The 16,610-nt window shown below is 46.2% G+C and overlaps 1 protein-coding gene across 4 annotated transcripts in view; it reads left to right on the top strand.

Annotated features, from left to right (window-relative positions):
• Nucleotides 1-7,348: 7,348 nt before the first annotated feature.
• The window catches only part of LOC142767363 (uncharacterized), a 56,105-nt gene continuing 46,843 nt past the window's right edge, over nt 7,349-16,610 (top strand). For 3 of the 4 annotated variants that reach the window (XR_012884836.1, XR_012884834.1, XR_012884837.1), the window contains exons 1-2: nt 7,349-7,643; nt 8,191-8,525. The gene's annotated coding sequence lies outside the window, so the exon portion shown is untranslated. Of the gene's footprint in view, nt 7,644-7,799; nt 8,002-8,190; nt 8,526-16,610 lie in introns of those variants that run through there. The other variant, XR_012884835.1, reaches the window with a different exon arrangement.

The raw sequence follows: 16,610 nt of genomic DNA, 5'->3' as shown, positions 1-16,610 counted from the left end.
CAATCGTTTCAACACAGATCCCCTTCCCCCCCCCCCCATCCTCCCGTCCAGTCGAATGGTTGATCTGAAAACAACAACAAAAAAATCTGATGGATTCTACCCACTCCGGTGATCGATGTAATGCGTAGCAACCAAGCAGGAGCTGCATACCTTGCCTCCTTTCTCGTTGAAGCCAATAAAGTTATTCCTGCCATGGCATGCATTTGTCGCACATAAATCTGTAAAATCTGGTAGGAACAATGCTTGACCAGTCATGTATCTTCGTCACGGCCCTCAATTCATGCTATACCAATTATGGTATATATCAGTAAAACAAAGTGTCCGGAAGTCGCCAAAACAGTGTGATGGGAATCTTAACTAACGTGCAAGTCGTTATTAACTGCGAAGCATTTCTTAGCGAACTTTGGCGACTCCGAGCGTTTCTATCTATCTATCTATCTATCTATCTATCTATCTATCTATCTATCTATCTATCTATCTATCTATCTATCTATCTATCTATCTATCTATCTATCTATCTATCTATCTATCTATCTATCTATCTATCTATCTATCTATCTATCTATCTATCTATCTATCTATCTATCTATCTATCCATCTATCTATCTATCTATCTATCTATCTACGACGCACACTGACTCACCATATGCGCAGTATTTACATTAGGCAACGACGCATACTCGCCACAAACAAACGAAGGGGAGACTAAGTTAGGAGTGCCGATGATATTAAAAGTTCGCAGCTATAACGTGGCAGCAGAAAGCGCAAGACGATGCCACTGGCTTGCATGTCGGGTGTTCGAGTGTGTCCTAAACGTTGGCCAGTGGGGCATGCACGTGCGCAGTTCAGATCCGGTAAACTGCGGTTTTCCTCAAACCGGACCAACTAAGATCATCTCATGCCTCGTGAACAGAGGGCGACGGGTGTGGCCGAAGCCGACATGCTTTTTTTTTTCTTCCTTCGTTTTTATTCGAGAATAGTGCAAACCCTAAAGCGGCCTATACCCGATTGATTGATTGACATGTGGGGTTTAACGTCCGAAAAACCACCATATGATTATGAGAGGAACCGCATAGTGGAGGGCTCCGGCAATTTCGACCACCTGGGGTTCTTTAACGTGCACCCAAATCCGAGCACACGGGCCTACAGCATTTCCGCCTCCATCGGAAATGCAGCCGCCGCAGCCGGGATTCGATCCCGTGACAGCGCGGGTCAGCAGCCGAGTGTCTTAGCCACTAGACCACCACGGCGGGCCAAAGCGGCCTTTACCTCAGCTGGCGCGAAGTCCTGCGAGCGACGGGTTGTGGCGCACTTCTTGAAGAGACCGTAGCTGTCAGGCGACGAGGAGTCGCGAGGCTTGTAGCGGTGGCCCTTCATGGTGAGACCGACGGCCATGGACGTGAAGACTTGCTCGTCTTCTAGGTATTGCAGCAACGCCAGAGAGTCGTTCTTGCGAGCGAGACGAAAAAAAAAGGGGGGGGGGATATAAACAAGCGGCAGTCTTGTTTCGGCTTATAGAAGGGCCAGGCAACAGTCTATAAGCTTTGTCGGTGTACATCCAAGGGGTGGAAACGTACTGTAATATAAAGCTGTGGATACAGGTGCACATCTGCCTCATTGACTTGCTGATATAATTAGGTTAGAACTCACAGAATTACAAATATATTTATGGCTACCTTATTGTCATTAACGAAAAAAATCCGGTGCCTGGTACAGTATACTGGAAACAATATGCACTATAGCGGATATTATTTCCAGTATACTGTACTGTTTTGCGTATAAAGTGGGCTGTATGTATACTGCACAGTTTGGTTCACGTATAAAGTGGGTTTTGTACCATGGTGTGACCGTATGTCGCTGTTACACCCGGCGGGTAATGGTGGACGGACGATGGCAGAATCAAGCAGTCGGGCATGTCAGCATCTCGGTACGGGATGTGTGCCATCGATATAAACAGGTGCGGCTTGAAGATTGTCCTGAAAAAAAAGAATAATAAATCGTCACAGATTGGTTCAAATTGGCAATGTATCCTAGATCGCACGCCCCGCCATGGTGGTCTAGTGGCTAAGGTACTCGGCTGCTGACCCGCAGGTCGCGGGTTAGAGTCCCGGCTGCGACGGCTGCGTTGCCGATGGAGATGGAAATGTAATTGGCCCATGTGTTCAGATTTCGTTGCACGTTAAAGAACCCCAAGTGGTCGAAATTTCCGGAGCCCTCCAATCCGGCGTCTCTCATAATCATATGGTGGTTTTGGGACGTTAAACCCCACATATCAATCAATATCCTAGGTTGCAGAAAGCCACCCTTGTTGCATATAGTACCGTTGCATTTTGTTCCTTCAGCCCCCTGTGAGCAATCACCATGACGCGATCATCCCGGTTAAGTAGCGTAGCGAAAAATTTGGGGGGGGGGGGATTAGGAATAGGTGGCTGAACCATAGTGTATGTATGTTTGTTGTGCGTACGTTGGTATATGCGCCTGAATACAAGTATGCACATAAAAAACATAAAAAAGCGACAGCAGCTAGCTTTGCATGGAGTTACTGTAGCAACGCTAAAGGCACAGTTGAACTGCATCTTCTTTTGTTGACAGCTTTGCTAAGATTGTTTTATAGTTTTGCTAGGTTATGCTATATCAAGTTTTGTGAACGGATATAGCATATTGATATCAATTGCATATAGTAATTGATATCTATCTATCTATCTATCTATCTATCTATCTATCTATCTATCTATCTATCTATCTATCTATCTATCTATCTATCTATCTATCTATCTATCTATCTATCTATCTATCTATCTATCTATCTATCTATCTATCTATCTATCTATCTATCTATCTATCTATCTATCTATCTATCTATCTATCTATCTATCTATCTATCTATCTATCTATCTATCTATCTATCTATCTATCTATCTATCTATCTATCTATCTATCTATCTATCTATCTTCAGTTTCCAGTTTCCATCAAGACGTTGATGTAACTGAGGTTTGCAGTGCTTAGGAGAGCTTGGTTGAAATCCTACACCTCAAAGGTTTGTGAAGCATTCTGTGCCCTACCCGGTATTGCACTACGTTTGGGATTGGATCATCTTCTGCGAGGCCACAATGTTATATAATGACGTCATTGCGACGTCATCATTTCACGCCACCACTTGGTCACGTGACTTTTGGTAGCCGTTTTTTTTTTTCACTCCTGAGATATAAGGTTCATTGCTTGGAAGAATATCCCGCGAAAACTCACTTCATCAGGCGTACGATGTAGTTGCGTCTCGCAGAGTCATCAAGGGAGATGCCCATGGCCATTAGGGACTGCCGCGTCCTGGTGCCCGCTGTCGTGGCAATGTGGTCGTTGACTCGCTGGCGCGGAACAACGAAAAGGAAGCGTTCTTGCAAGTGTTCAAGTTGTTTTTTTCTACATATGTAGTCTATCATTATACAGTTGTGACTCCTCATAGGTGTGACCCCCATTGAATCAGTGATTGACACTCACTTGCGGTCAAGTAAAAAAATAATGAGCTGAAACACATGAAACAATCGAATTCAAGGGGCCTAGGAGATAACGATCTATCTATCTATCTATCTATCTATCTATCTATCTATCTATCTATCTATCTATCTATCTATCTATCTATCTATCTATCTATCTATCTATCTATCTATCTATCTATCTATCTATCTATCTATCTATCTATCTATCTATCTATCTATCTATCTATCTATCTATCTATCTGCATGCGTGCGTGGGTGTGGAAGTGTCACACATCTACCTTCAATATTGTTAACGCCTGGGCGACCGTGTCGTTGGTGGTCATCTGAAGATGCAGGTCCAGAACACCGTAATGGATAACCTGCTTCTGCACGAGAGTGTCAAGCCCCCTCTGGAATGCCTGGGTAGTGTACTCGGCCAGCAGGTTGGCATTGCTGCAATAAAAACGTGAATAAGTACTCTCAGCGTCAAATAAAACATGAACAGTGGCGGCCTTCGCAATGACCTATATAGTGCCATGTTGGCCTTCACACTATAGGAGTGACAAATGAAGGGAGTGGGGGGACTGCCGTGTTGGCCTTCACACTAGGAGTGACAAGTGAAGGGAGTAAGGATACTGCCATGTTGGCCTTCACACTATAGGAGTGACAAGTGAAGGGAGTAGGGGGGACTGCCATGTTGGCCTTCACACTATAGGAGTGTCAAGTGAAGCGGGTGAGGGGACACGCCGTGCACGATGCCGCATAACACTGCACCGCGGGCCGCATGCGACCTGGAGAGCGCAGGTTTGCTGGATCCTGTCGTTAATGACGGCTATTATTCGAGCGTCGCCAATCAGTGCTAGCCCTTTATGGTGCAATGAGCAATTATTTCTCATTTCCCCTAACGACAGCGTCTGCCCTTTTGATAGCCTCCGGTATAATGGCGGCAGAGCGGCGTTCATTCGTGCAACACCATCACCCCTTCACTCACTCGATGGCGAACGACATCCCGAACTCGGTGAAGGTGTTGTGTTTTGCACGGTCGGCGAATGCGTCCACGTCGCGGCTCAGCGTCCCCGCGAGAGAGTTGGCGCCGCCCTTGTAGAGGGAATCGTAGAATAGGTATCCGCACAGGCCGTCGCGGGGCAGGTGGTTGTTCGCACTGTAGATCGTGCTCACAGTGCAGACGAGTGGATACACCAGCTTGGCGGGCCTTGCTGTTTCAGGAACCAGAAAGTAGCGCAATCAATCAATCAATCAATCAATCAATCAATCAGTTAATCAATCAACTATTCAATAAATAAATTAATCAACCAATGAATGAATTATTCAATCAATCAATGTGTCAATAAATCAATGAACTAATCAATGAACGAATGCATCAGTCAAAGAAACAATGAATAAGTCAATGAATCAATCAATCATCAGTCGGTGCAATAAAAGTTCGATAAACAGCTAGAATTTGAATAACCCCGCCAATCCTCTATAAAATGACGGGTTCCTATAGCACACATGGTATTCCAGTATACGCAAGAGAGTTTACGGAATACCTGGTTACTGTACGACGTCATCGACGTCTTTTGGCACTTCGGGGCACGCACAATTTTCGGGCGCAGATGCATGCTTTATCGTCGAGTGTCTATGACGTAATTTGCAGATGCGACTCATTCGAAATTACGCCGCCGCCGAAAATTGCTAATAGCTAATTGTAAAGCAACCGTGCACCCTTCAACGAATGTGTCCATCCAGCCTTTGGCGTCCATGCGAGTCTCACGAAGCAAAGTGAGGACAGATCAAATCTCAGCTAATCGCAAAACCAGAACGGTTTCTTGACATTTCCAAGAATTCTACAGATGCCAGGTGCAGATGAAGCTGGACAGCTAGCCCACCTTTGTATCACGTAAAAACCAGCAGAGAGTCAACAGCCACCTGTACAATCTTCGACGACGAAACATGGAATACCACCCCGAAGACTTTCTTGGGGCGTGGACACTGATGCATTGACGTGGACTCGGCGAGAAACTTCTACAACGTTACTGCAGGTCACGCAAGGTACACTTCGACGTTTTTGGCCTGCTGGATTACGAGGTTGTCCCGGATGTAATTACTATTTATTATACTTATTAATCAGGCGCTGCACACGACCAAAGTTGTCCTTGTCATTGAACCTGAGGACTCCACTCTTCCGTTTATTATTGCTCTTTTTGTGTGCATATTTTTCTCGTTCCGTGTATTCTTTGAAGCATTGAGCTGATGCTTTTTCCGAAGGGGCCATTCCACGAGCGATTTCTTTATATATTTTTGTATAGCCAGTAAACTGCACTCGAGTGTCTGAGTACCTTCCGGATCATTTTAGAATACTGTAATGAGGATATTTATAGCGCGAGAACAAAACGACGACACAGAGACAAGAAGCACACGAAGGTCCTTCTTGTCTCTGGGTCATTGTTTTGTTTTGTTCTCGTGCTATGACTATCGTCATGCCATACCAACTTGCCCAAGCTGCCACACTGTAATGAGCTCGAGCCCACAAACAGTAAAGTTAATGCGGAACTAACGCGGGCACCAACAATTTACCTGGAATTTTCCATGTCACGCGTATAAATGCCGATTCGCCTAAACGCAGATCGAATCGCCGAAGACCGACAAGAGTGCCTATTGTTATCAACGTACAGAGCGTATTGCTTGTACTTTGTTATACTTCGGGCACAAGTTCGCCCGAATTTTTCAACCTATAGACACAAATTAGCGCACGCAGGCACAAATTAGGCACCCAGACACAGATTGAGCACAAATTAGCGCCTTGAGCATGCCGACTGTTTGTTGGCCAACGTCATGACCTTGTGGCAATGTATGTGAGACTAGGCTCAGCGTAAGTCGTTACATGGCACTTAGCATTTGGTTTCTGATTATTAAGACTAAACACCTCGGCGCTCAATTGACGACACCTGCGAATATTTAATTTAACGAAAGAGACGAATCCTCGTTTTGAAGCGAAAGCACAAATTTACTTACGAGTAGTGGTTGTAAAACCGGGGGTCGTGGTTGAAGTTATGGTGCTGGTACTTGTAGTAGTAGTAGTGGTGGTGGTAGAAGTGCTGGTGGTCGAAGTGCTGGTAGTTGTGGTTGTAGTAGTTGTGGTGGTGGTTGTAGTGGTTGTGGTAGTTGTGGTGGTGGTAGTTGTGGTGGTGGTTGTTGTGGTGGTGGTTGTTGTGGTTGTAGTGGTAGTTGTGGTGGTGGTTGTAGTAGTTGTAGTGGTGGTAGTTGTAGTAGTGGTAATTATAGTAATTAGAGCCATCGTGGTAGTGGGCTCCTTCGGACCTGCGGAACAAGATAATATGAAATTAGCAGGAATACACTCTTCCTCCAGGCAAATGAAGATGGTTGACTGGGTGAATTCGTGGTTCACGATAGCTCGAAATACTCCAGCAAGTGTTGCAGAGTGCAACAAGGTGCCTCTCGGAATGTACAGTGACATTGGACCGTCTATAATTAGAGCGAAAGCTCTATGCACATTATTCACATAAAAAGCAGCGCCAATAACGAGGGACTATAGAAAAGAAGGAGACAGACAGCGGCACTGACTTACAAGAAGATTTATTTGCTGGAACCGCGTAATATATACTTGAACAGTATCTGACAAATAACAGAAATGACAAATCGAAGCAAACGGAATTCACCTAACAACCGAGTAGTCATCGTGATAACGCGCCATGAACATCACGTGTGCAAACGTTCGGAAGAAAATCTATCTCTATGTCCCTCGTTATAGGCGCGCTGTTTTTTATGTGAATCACGTCGTACCAACTCGCCCAAGCATCAACGTTATCTATGCACATGGCTAGGCAAAACAGAAAACCTCTCGCCACGAGTACCGATAACGACCTCCATTGCCTGCGCCGTCAATTCTGTCGCTCTCTCATCGCACCCAGGCGCGTGTGTCATTGGCGGAGCCGCTGTAGTGACGTCATTCTCTGTGCCGTACTTACACAGAACACCGTACCCATGGCACGCGTGTGCGGTCAGTCTTCTTTTTTTTTTCTTTCCCTCCTTTCTTTTGGCTGAACTGAACTTTTTTTTTTCCTTCTCTTTCGTGTTCGGGCTATCTGCCCTTGCAGTGTTCTGTGCCTCACTGGATTATTTCAGCAAGGTCAACAGGACACTAATCTGTAAGTTCAATCGTTTTATTTTTTTTCTCCCTTCCTTATCGTTGAACTGGAACAATGTTTCTTTTTTTTTTTTGTTCCCCTCTTTCGTCCCTGTTCTGTGTGCCCACGCGCGTTCTCCCAAGAGTGCGTTCAACTTTTTTTTTTTTTTTGCTCTCGTTGAACTGAAAACATTCGTCTTTTTTTTCCCCTCTCTCGTGCTTCCCCTTTGTGGTCACGCGAGTGTGTTCGCTGATCATTTTATGCGCCTCTTAGGCTCATCCTCTTCTTTTTCGGTGAATTAATTCTCCGGCCTTCCCGGCGGCTTTTCCTGATGGTCGCGGATCATCGCAGCGGTTTCGGACGCACGCTATGTGATGCGGTGCGAATGCTTTTCACCACTCTACTCTTACCTCTTCTCTTCTGTCTTTTTCATTCCCATCCCCCCCTTCCCTGCGCTTAACTGTGGAGGTGCCCTCGTTTAAGAGAGGCAGTAACGGGACAGCGCTTTTTTTCTTCCTTTTTCCTTTTTCAAAGCCAAGCAGTTTAGACGGCGTTCATCCCTTTGCAGCCGTGCATGCCGCCGACCTGCGTGCCGTAGTTTCAACTTACACCTTCCACGTGGAGAGGGCGCCGATCGTGCGAACGACCGAACAGGAGAGACAACGTCGTTAGGCCGCTGACAGCTGATCCGTGTGAGAATTCGTGTTCGCCGGGCCGATGCAGACGTCCGGGCGCAAGAGCAGGCCCGGGTGACGGAGCGCTGGCAGAGACTGCGCATCGAGTTTCCCGCCGCATTTCGAGCTGAAGTTCTAGCGGCAACGGCGAGCCGTGGAAGGTGTTGTCGGCGAACAGCGTCAACGTGGCAATGGCGGGAACGGATTCGCCGGGGCCAGTATTTTCCCGGTGAGCGAAACTTTGGTTTTGACTGAGACGTGATCGGCCGCCCGTGGACGCACGTTTGAGTTTCGATGCATGGTTAACCATCTGTACGGCGTGCTTGGGCATATTCTTTTTTTTTCAGTTTTCTCATGCGTGCGAGTTTAGATATATTTGCACATTTTAATCATTGTGCTATTTTTCTTTTCAAAGAAATTGTGCCTTGATGGGGCAAGATTACATATCGACAAATTTCCCAATACAGTTGAACTACCCCGCCGTGGTGGTCTAGTGGCTAAGATACTCGGCTGCTGACCCGCAGGTCGCGGGATCGAATCCCGGCTACGGCGGCTGCATTTCCGGTGGAGGCGGAAATGTTGTAGGCCCGTGTGCTCAGATTTGGGTGCACGTTAAAGAACCCCAGGTGGTCAAAATTTCCGGAGCCCTCCACTATGACGTCTCTCATAATCATATGGTGGTTTTGGGACGTTAAACCCCACATATCAATCATCAAACCAATACAGTTGAACATGACTGCATTGAACTCGGGAAATAAAGTAACGCTTTCGATCGAACTGTTTCAACGTTTGTCAGTTCATTCGACATTGAGTTCCTTGAACATTTGTCAGATACTTGGTGCACGTGTTTTGGTGTGTTCGCGTCAGTACATCGAAAAAATCTACAGCTACATCGAACGAAACAACATCGAACGATGCTGCGCGAAACAGGTAGGGAGACTGTCGCTTAATTGCCATCACATGCACTTCGTCCCAGTGATTCTTCAGCTTTGCGCCGCCGGCCCATCGTGTGAGGTCGCCCTTCGCTTCTCCGCTCATCTGTTAACACAGTAGGGGCCGTAACAGATGGGTGCGGAAGGGCTTGCTACACTCAAACCTCCTTGTAACAAAGTCACATGTTATACAAAAATAAATTCGTTATATCCGAAAATTGGTTACATTCGGGTTCGTTATATCGACGTTTGAGCGTGTTCTCAACAAAGCTGGAGAGAAATAATACAGTTGAACTAGGATGGTAGTCCAACTTCAGACTAGTATGCGTGGCCGCCCCTCATATTCATCTAGCAGAGGGGCTCCAATTTTGCCCCATACATTTTACCCATATGGACATTAGAGTTATTTAGTAATTAGCAGAATTATGGCTGCACGTGTGTATAAAGGATAACGACGCGCAAGGGCCCCGGTGGTTGCTTTGAAAAAGCTGCTTGCCTCCCACCTTTACACCGAAAGCTGGGGATATATTTTATGGCAGGTATTTGTAACAAGCAAGTCATCGTCTAATTATGATTTTTGTTTCAACTGCAGAGCTCGTTTTTTTTTATTTTTTAAGCTTCGGCGAACATTCGAGGAGGGGAGGAGGGTGTTGTGAAGACTACCCCGTCTCCCTCGCCAATGGGAGACAGGACCTGCGCACACCTGCGTCTATAGCGGCATGAATTTTTAACATCAATCGTAGCGAATGAAACATAAAGCAGTAGAAGTTCATCGCGTTTTTCAGAGCAATACAGAAAAGGCGTTCATTACAAGAACGAATAGCTGGGTTATTCTGTGGGAATTCATGTTGAAGCAGGCAGCGCAAAGGAACAGCGCTCGTCTCGTGTATTCGTTCCTCGTATAGGGTCAACTTGTTGGCTAGGTGGCCTAACGTATCTATAGGGAAAGAGCGCGAAAGGCAACAAGAAACAGTGGGCCAAATTCTAAGAAGTGCTTCGCTAGCAGACCAATTAATAGGGCTGTCCAGGAGATTCGCGAGGTGGCGGATAACTTCGGGCTCTCTGTCTCGACGTGGGAGATGCCCTCTATACACCTGACGTCTAGCCTAGAGTTACTGTATATGCTGCGTTAGGTAGCATATACAGTAACTATGTAAACTAAAGGTAGCATATACAGCAACTCTAGTCTAGCCTGTCCTTCACAACCCCTTATCGGGTAATAAAGTTTCACAACAACCACCACCAGGACAATAGAGGCCCACACACAACCACACGAAACGATGAACGATGAAAGAAGCTCTGAGGACGAGACGACAATGGATAACATGATTCAGCGGCGCATCCTGTGGTTGTCTGGACCTGCCTCTATTGTCCTCTAGTCTTTCGCGCTGCTTCCCTAAGACTTGTTCCTCTCTTGTGTCGTTCTTTTGCGCGCCACCTGCTTTAACATACAAAAAAAAGGGTTGCCCAAGTGCGCACCTGGCGAAATTGTGAGCAGGAAGATGACGACAGCGAGTAGAAGGAGCAGGAGAGCAATCAGGGCTAGCAGCAAGCACACCATAAGCAGCGTCTTCTTGGAGCACCGCTCGCTGCGAGATGGTGCGGAATAAGAGTGACGTCAATGTTTTAGCCCCTTTCATCACTGGGAAGTCACTCGAGAATTTCGGCATAAGTTTCTGCAGCGCTATGTAAACGGACTTCGTTAAAGATTGAACCCCCCCTCCCCCTCCCAATCATAATTTTTTGCCATTGCCCACGTGAATAAACACACATTAAGAAAACGCGTGCAATAATGAAGATATATTAATGATGTTGGAACCCTCACCCTAAAAAGGTTTTCATGCTACGCCAATGATTTGAGCAGTATAGAATGTGACTATACGGGTTCTTGATGTGTTGCAGGAGTTGTGTGCAACCAGATGATCTTATCTTTATTTGGGGCAATGAATCGAGCATCATCGGGAAGCTTTTGCCGGCCTTAGCACGAAATAACGCCAACAAGTTTCAAAGCCTGTATTAATTCAAGGGCTTTCGCCGGTTTATCACTTGAGAGTCACTTTACGGGCTCTAAACGTGGCTCTTGCGATTTTCTGTTTCGTTACGCTCAAAGATAAACGTCGTTGAAACGAAGCATGTCCAAGTGATCTTCGTATTTAGTTCGCTCTAAACGATCATTTGCTATATCAGTGTTACATACAGTGTTGTTGAACTGTACCGTACTGTATACACAAGTCAGATCGGACTCATCCACTTTACAGTTCAAGTGTTTCTTCTTGTTTGGAGCAATGGCGCTCCATTGACAGACCGAAAGCGAAATTCTAGTGCTCCAATCAGAGAGTCGGAGTGGATTCAGAGTGGGAGTGACTCCATGAAGCAGCAAGAGTTGCTCCGCCGGAACCGGTGGAGTGGATTGGAATACGACGTGGCGTGCTTACGGTTCCACACGCTTGCCTGTGTTGGGGACGTCGCTTGTAGTCGCGTGCTATGACAGTAGTTGCGCACGACATGCACGGCTCGGCATATCGAGTGGCATCGATTCCGTTACTGGAGAGTGAGAGCTTTGAGTCAGAAAGGTCCATTTAATTAGTCTTTGCACGAGCTCCTGCACGATCGATTGATCAGATGAGTAAGACGTGTTAGTGGGTGATTTGGTTAACATCAATGGGATGCACTATAGTGCAAACTTTCAAAAAGAAAGACTCGAGAAAAAAGAAGGGGAGCAGAAAGGTCGGGCGGTGAACTCTGTTTATTTGAAAGAGTAGCCTACCGGATCGCGACTATGTATGCGAATGCGTGCTTCAATACGTCAGCCAAAAGTGGCCACAGTCGCATCTCAAAAAGCTACATCTCATTTTGCTAAGTCACACAGACGTATCACTGATGCAACAGGTGCCTCTTTTCTGAATGTGAAACGCCTCCAATAAATCTCGCGATAATGTGTCGTTCCTTAAGTTTGCACTGTAATTACCCAATTTATTCATCTGGTAGCGACAGCTACGTTCAAACTGCCGTGATGGAGTAACTAAACGCGAGGTATTCTGGGAAACAGCACTTGAGAGAACTCCCGCTTCCGCCATGCTCCAGCGGCGCCGTCGGCGTTTCGATGTATGCTGCAGAGTCGAGCGCTCGATCGCGGAGTCCATCGGGTGTCCCCGACTCTCGCCATTGGAATTCAACGTAACGCGGTACGAAATAGCGAGCTTTGCTCACGATTCCACCCCGACGGGCACGGTGCCGAGGAGTTGCGGCGTGGCTGGCACCCGAGGCGACGAGCGCCAAGCCTCGGGGGTGCGAATGTGGACGCGACGGTGGCGCCTTGCTGCGTCGTCGACGTCGTGCGCCGTATCCTCTGGCGGCAGCATGGACACCTCGCTGAGCAGCACTGACGTCGGCGCTGTGTAGCTCGTCGTGGTGGCTTGAGTGTCGGGCCCGACGGTAGACTCCTGTGCGGAAGGGTAGGTTGCACTGACCTGCGCACATTGGGGACAGAAAGGGGAGAAAGAGAGAGAGAAGGTGCCTACTCTAACACCTCTTCTTTGCTTATATTGTAGCGCAGCTGGCAAACCGGAAGAAAAAAAAAGGGGGGAGTGGATCCAAGCGACTCTTTTTTCATATTTCTTCCGAGTTGAACAACTATTTCGTCAAGCTATTCACCCGGCACTCGCTTCACGTTACACACACTAAACCTCCTCGCGCTGCACTCCGAATGAAAGGACCTGCGCGAAGGGTCCACAAGATGTGGGTTCAATATAGTCGGTACTACATGATCAAATACTTCTCACAAATTTCCTGGACGAAAGACGAAACAGTTTTGTCTTGCGCCCGTCCCAGTCTGTTTGGTCCTTCGCCCAGGAATTTCGCGCGAGTACTTGATAGTGGGAGGGAGTTGGGAAGAGGAGAGGGGGGCTGGCGCTTCGGCGAAACTTCACTCATCTCGCTCACCCCCCCCCCCCCCTTCCCACACACACACACACGTGATCTAGAATCTTGCGCATGCCTATGGTGAGGTTAATATTCTGTGGCGATATAAAGGACTTCATAATAAGTAGAAGAGAGCCACAAAAAATCACAGCAGATCCATGGAGTGAATGATGGTGAGTGGGGCAAAGCGTCTGTCCATCCGTCCGTCTGTCAGTCTGTCCATACGCCCTTCCACCCATCCGCCCGCCCGCCCGTCCGTTTGTCCATCCGTCCGTCCAATCCTGTTACCCTAGAGCATGCACCAGACGGACGCTTTGGCCTACTCGTCATCATTCACTACGTAGATGTGCTGTGAATTTCTTCTTATAACAGCCAGCGCCATTTATCCTCTTTAATCATCAGCATTCAGGAAAACCACTAACGCCATCGAGTGATATCATTTCCAATGACATATACGCACAACGTCATCTAGTCAACAATTCATAAACTATGAGGTGGCTACATACATACTACGTACAAACGTAAGAGGGAGCGACCCTAAGGAGCATCGCCCCTAAAAACTGAACCTGATCGTACGAAAGTATGTGATCCACTATTTACCTGAGCGCCCATGCAGTTTTCAACAAAGGCTGCGTGGGCGTCGCCATTTTCATCTGTTGGCTGTTACTACAAAATGCGCAACCCTGCAAGGAGGCACCGCCACGTCTGTGACGTCAGCTTTTTTACTCTCGAGCAGCGCCCCCGAAGAAAGTAGGCGATTATGCTCTCCGTTGAGAAGTTGTGCACATCGGCGCGCCGTCAAAATCTCCTTCCATTCAATTCCACGTGTTAATCTCACATCTAGGGGCGAAGTGCCTTGAGGGTGAGGCATGTGTGGTGTCCATTGTCACGGCCACATGATATGGGGCAACGCTGGGTAGCGAACGGTTTAGTCGAAACATATATGAGTCAGACAAAAAAATATTTAACAATAGACTAATATCAACCATAATTGTTAGTGAATGTAAAAGACCTACAAACAAACAATTTAAATTAGTAATTAACTTCAATTTAATCATGTACCTCAGGACCTAGACTTACCCACTCGTCATCAATCACTTCGTGGAGATAATTGGTTCCCGTGTGTATAGGCCCAATTGTTTTTTTTTTCTCAAACATTCAAAAATCAGTCTGCTGCATTTTGCATAAGAGATAGAATGTAGCACAACACTTACGCTGGGACCTGAAGGAGATGAGAGGCAGAAAGGGAAGAAAAAATTAAACATTGAGAGTGATCAAGTAAACCATAACAGCGTCCTTAACACCTCAAGACTCACACATGTGCTTGTTTTCACGACTACTGAGACAAAAGGAAGCAACACGAATTTAACGAATTTATCTTACGTTTGCCATGAACGTCAACAAGCTAGCCTATAGGCCAGCAGCGTCACGTTCATGGCAAACGTCTAAAGTTGGGCCAAGGCTATATATAGCCTTGGCCCAATTTCAGACACAGGGCAGGAATAGAAAATAATTTTAAGCTGAAAACACGTTTTTCGTGCAATGCCGTTTATTTATTTATTTATTTATTTATTTATTACTGCTGACCTCTTTACTGAGCCTTAAGCAAGAATGGGCCTACGAGGCATACAAAACTCTTCGCTGCGAAAGCAACAAATAGCATCAGACAGACCTGGTGACATCTGTATTTGCAACAAGACATACAACGCAAGAGCATACATTAGAACATTTTCATAACAAAAAAAAACATTACAATGAATAGCATAATTCTACTCTGTCAGACATATTCAACGCGAAGGGAAGCACTCCGTATATTACATAAAATACAGATTACACAATCAGTAACAGAAGAATTTCTTAATGGTTGTTAAGTGTATTCAGAAATAAAGTGACTAGTGTACGTTCTACAACATCGGCTTTTATAGGCTGTTTCAGTCATGGTAGTTTTTTTGGGGGGGGGGCGGAGAGAGAAAGAAGGCTTGAACGTGTCTGCCTTGTTTAATTTATATAAAACTCTTCTTCAGTGACATACACAGCAAATTCTTCTGTTTGTTTAATATGTATTGTTTTGCCGATTCCAGTTTTGCCGTTAGTACAAACCTAAGTTGATACATAGCTAATACATTGCGTTGGTAATGTATTTTGTGCGAGTTACATACCATGTGCGAGTTACATACCATGTACAAGTAAGACATATGGTCATTGTGATTACGGTATATGGGCAGTATCTCGCCGCCCACGCCTCAAAGGTGGAATTTTCGATGAGCCCTGTGACGTTCTTGCGGATGAATCCTATAGGAGCGTCTAAGCATTCACTACATGAGTCAATGATACAGCTGCACAGTGATCATGCATGTACGAAATGCTGAGATGAGCACCACCTGAGTAAGAGAATCGGTGTTCGAAAATAAGTCTCTAAACCCCGAAACCCGACCAAATACCAATTAACCCACCCCCCTCCCCCCCTCGCGTTTCTCTCAGCCGAAAACGTCAGTGGTCGCTACCGATAACCGAGAGCCTCTGAGGTAAATTTATCGGAAGTCACTCCACGTGATGGACAATAAGCAGTCCCACGTAGTGTCATGTTGCGATAGTTTCAAAAATACGTTATTTAGAATTAATAATTCTCTCTGCTTAAAGGGGCTCTGCCACACTTTTTGAGCATGGTCAGTAAACGCTGCCGATCCGTAGTAGAGGCTCCTGGCAACACGCGTGTCAAATATTATAGCACAGCACGCGGCCTGAAATTCGCAATAAATTATCAAAGTCAGCTAAAAATTGTTTTCTGTTCTCTCGACAAATCACGTTATATGCCCGAAAATCACACGTCAACGACCCATCTATCAGCCATTGGCTGATTTGCACATGGTTCGCTCGCTCGTTACAGAGGTCGCCACGGGAGGCCGCTACTTGTCTACGCGTGTGCACTCGATCACACTGAGAGAGCCGCGCATTCGAAGAAAAAAAAAGAAAACGCGCTCAAGGTCGCGAAGCGTGCGCGACGTTTTTCTGTGGCCATGCCATCCCTCCCTGCTTAGCTTCCAACGCTTTCGTCGGGACGAGCCTGGAGAGAGAATGCAATTGCAGCATGCGACAAACCTTTGTAACTCCACTCGCACTGAACGGATTCTTTACATTTTTGCGGCGTTGAATTCGTGAGGAAATAAGCTCTTCCAGTGAGTTCATTTTACGGTTACTTGAAAGAGTGTTTCAGGGCCCTTTAAGTGCAAAAATGTGCTTCAATGTTTTTTAACCTAGAATAGCTTGTTTCGGTGGTACCGTATGGATGTTTAATGCGATTTATCGCTTCAAGTTAACAAAAAGTTACAGCCAATGTCATCATTGTCACGTTACGACACGTCACTTTCAATTACTAAGATATCCTGTTGAAGTAGCTAACGTAGTTGCTTGAGCGAGTTGGTACGACATGATCCACATAAAAGTCAGTGCCGCTGTCTGTC

The sequence above is a fragment of the Rhipicephalus microplus genome, chromosome 7, assembly GCF_043290135.1.
Source record: "Rhipicephalus microplus isolate Deutch F79 chromosome 7, USDA_Rmic, whole genome shotgun sequence".
Lineage (NCBI taxonomy): Eukaryota > Metazoa > Arthropoda > Arachnida > Ixodida > Ixodidae > Rhipicephalus > Rhipicephalus microplus.
Note: the sequence above shows the minus strand (reverse complement) of the source record. Positions and strands in the feature narration are given on the sequence as shown.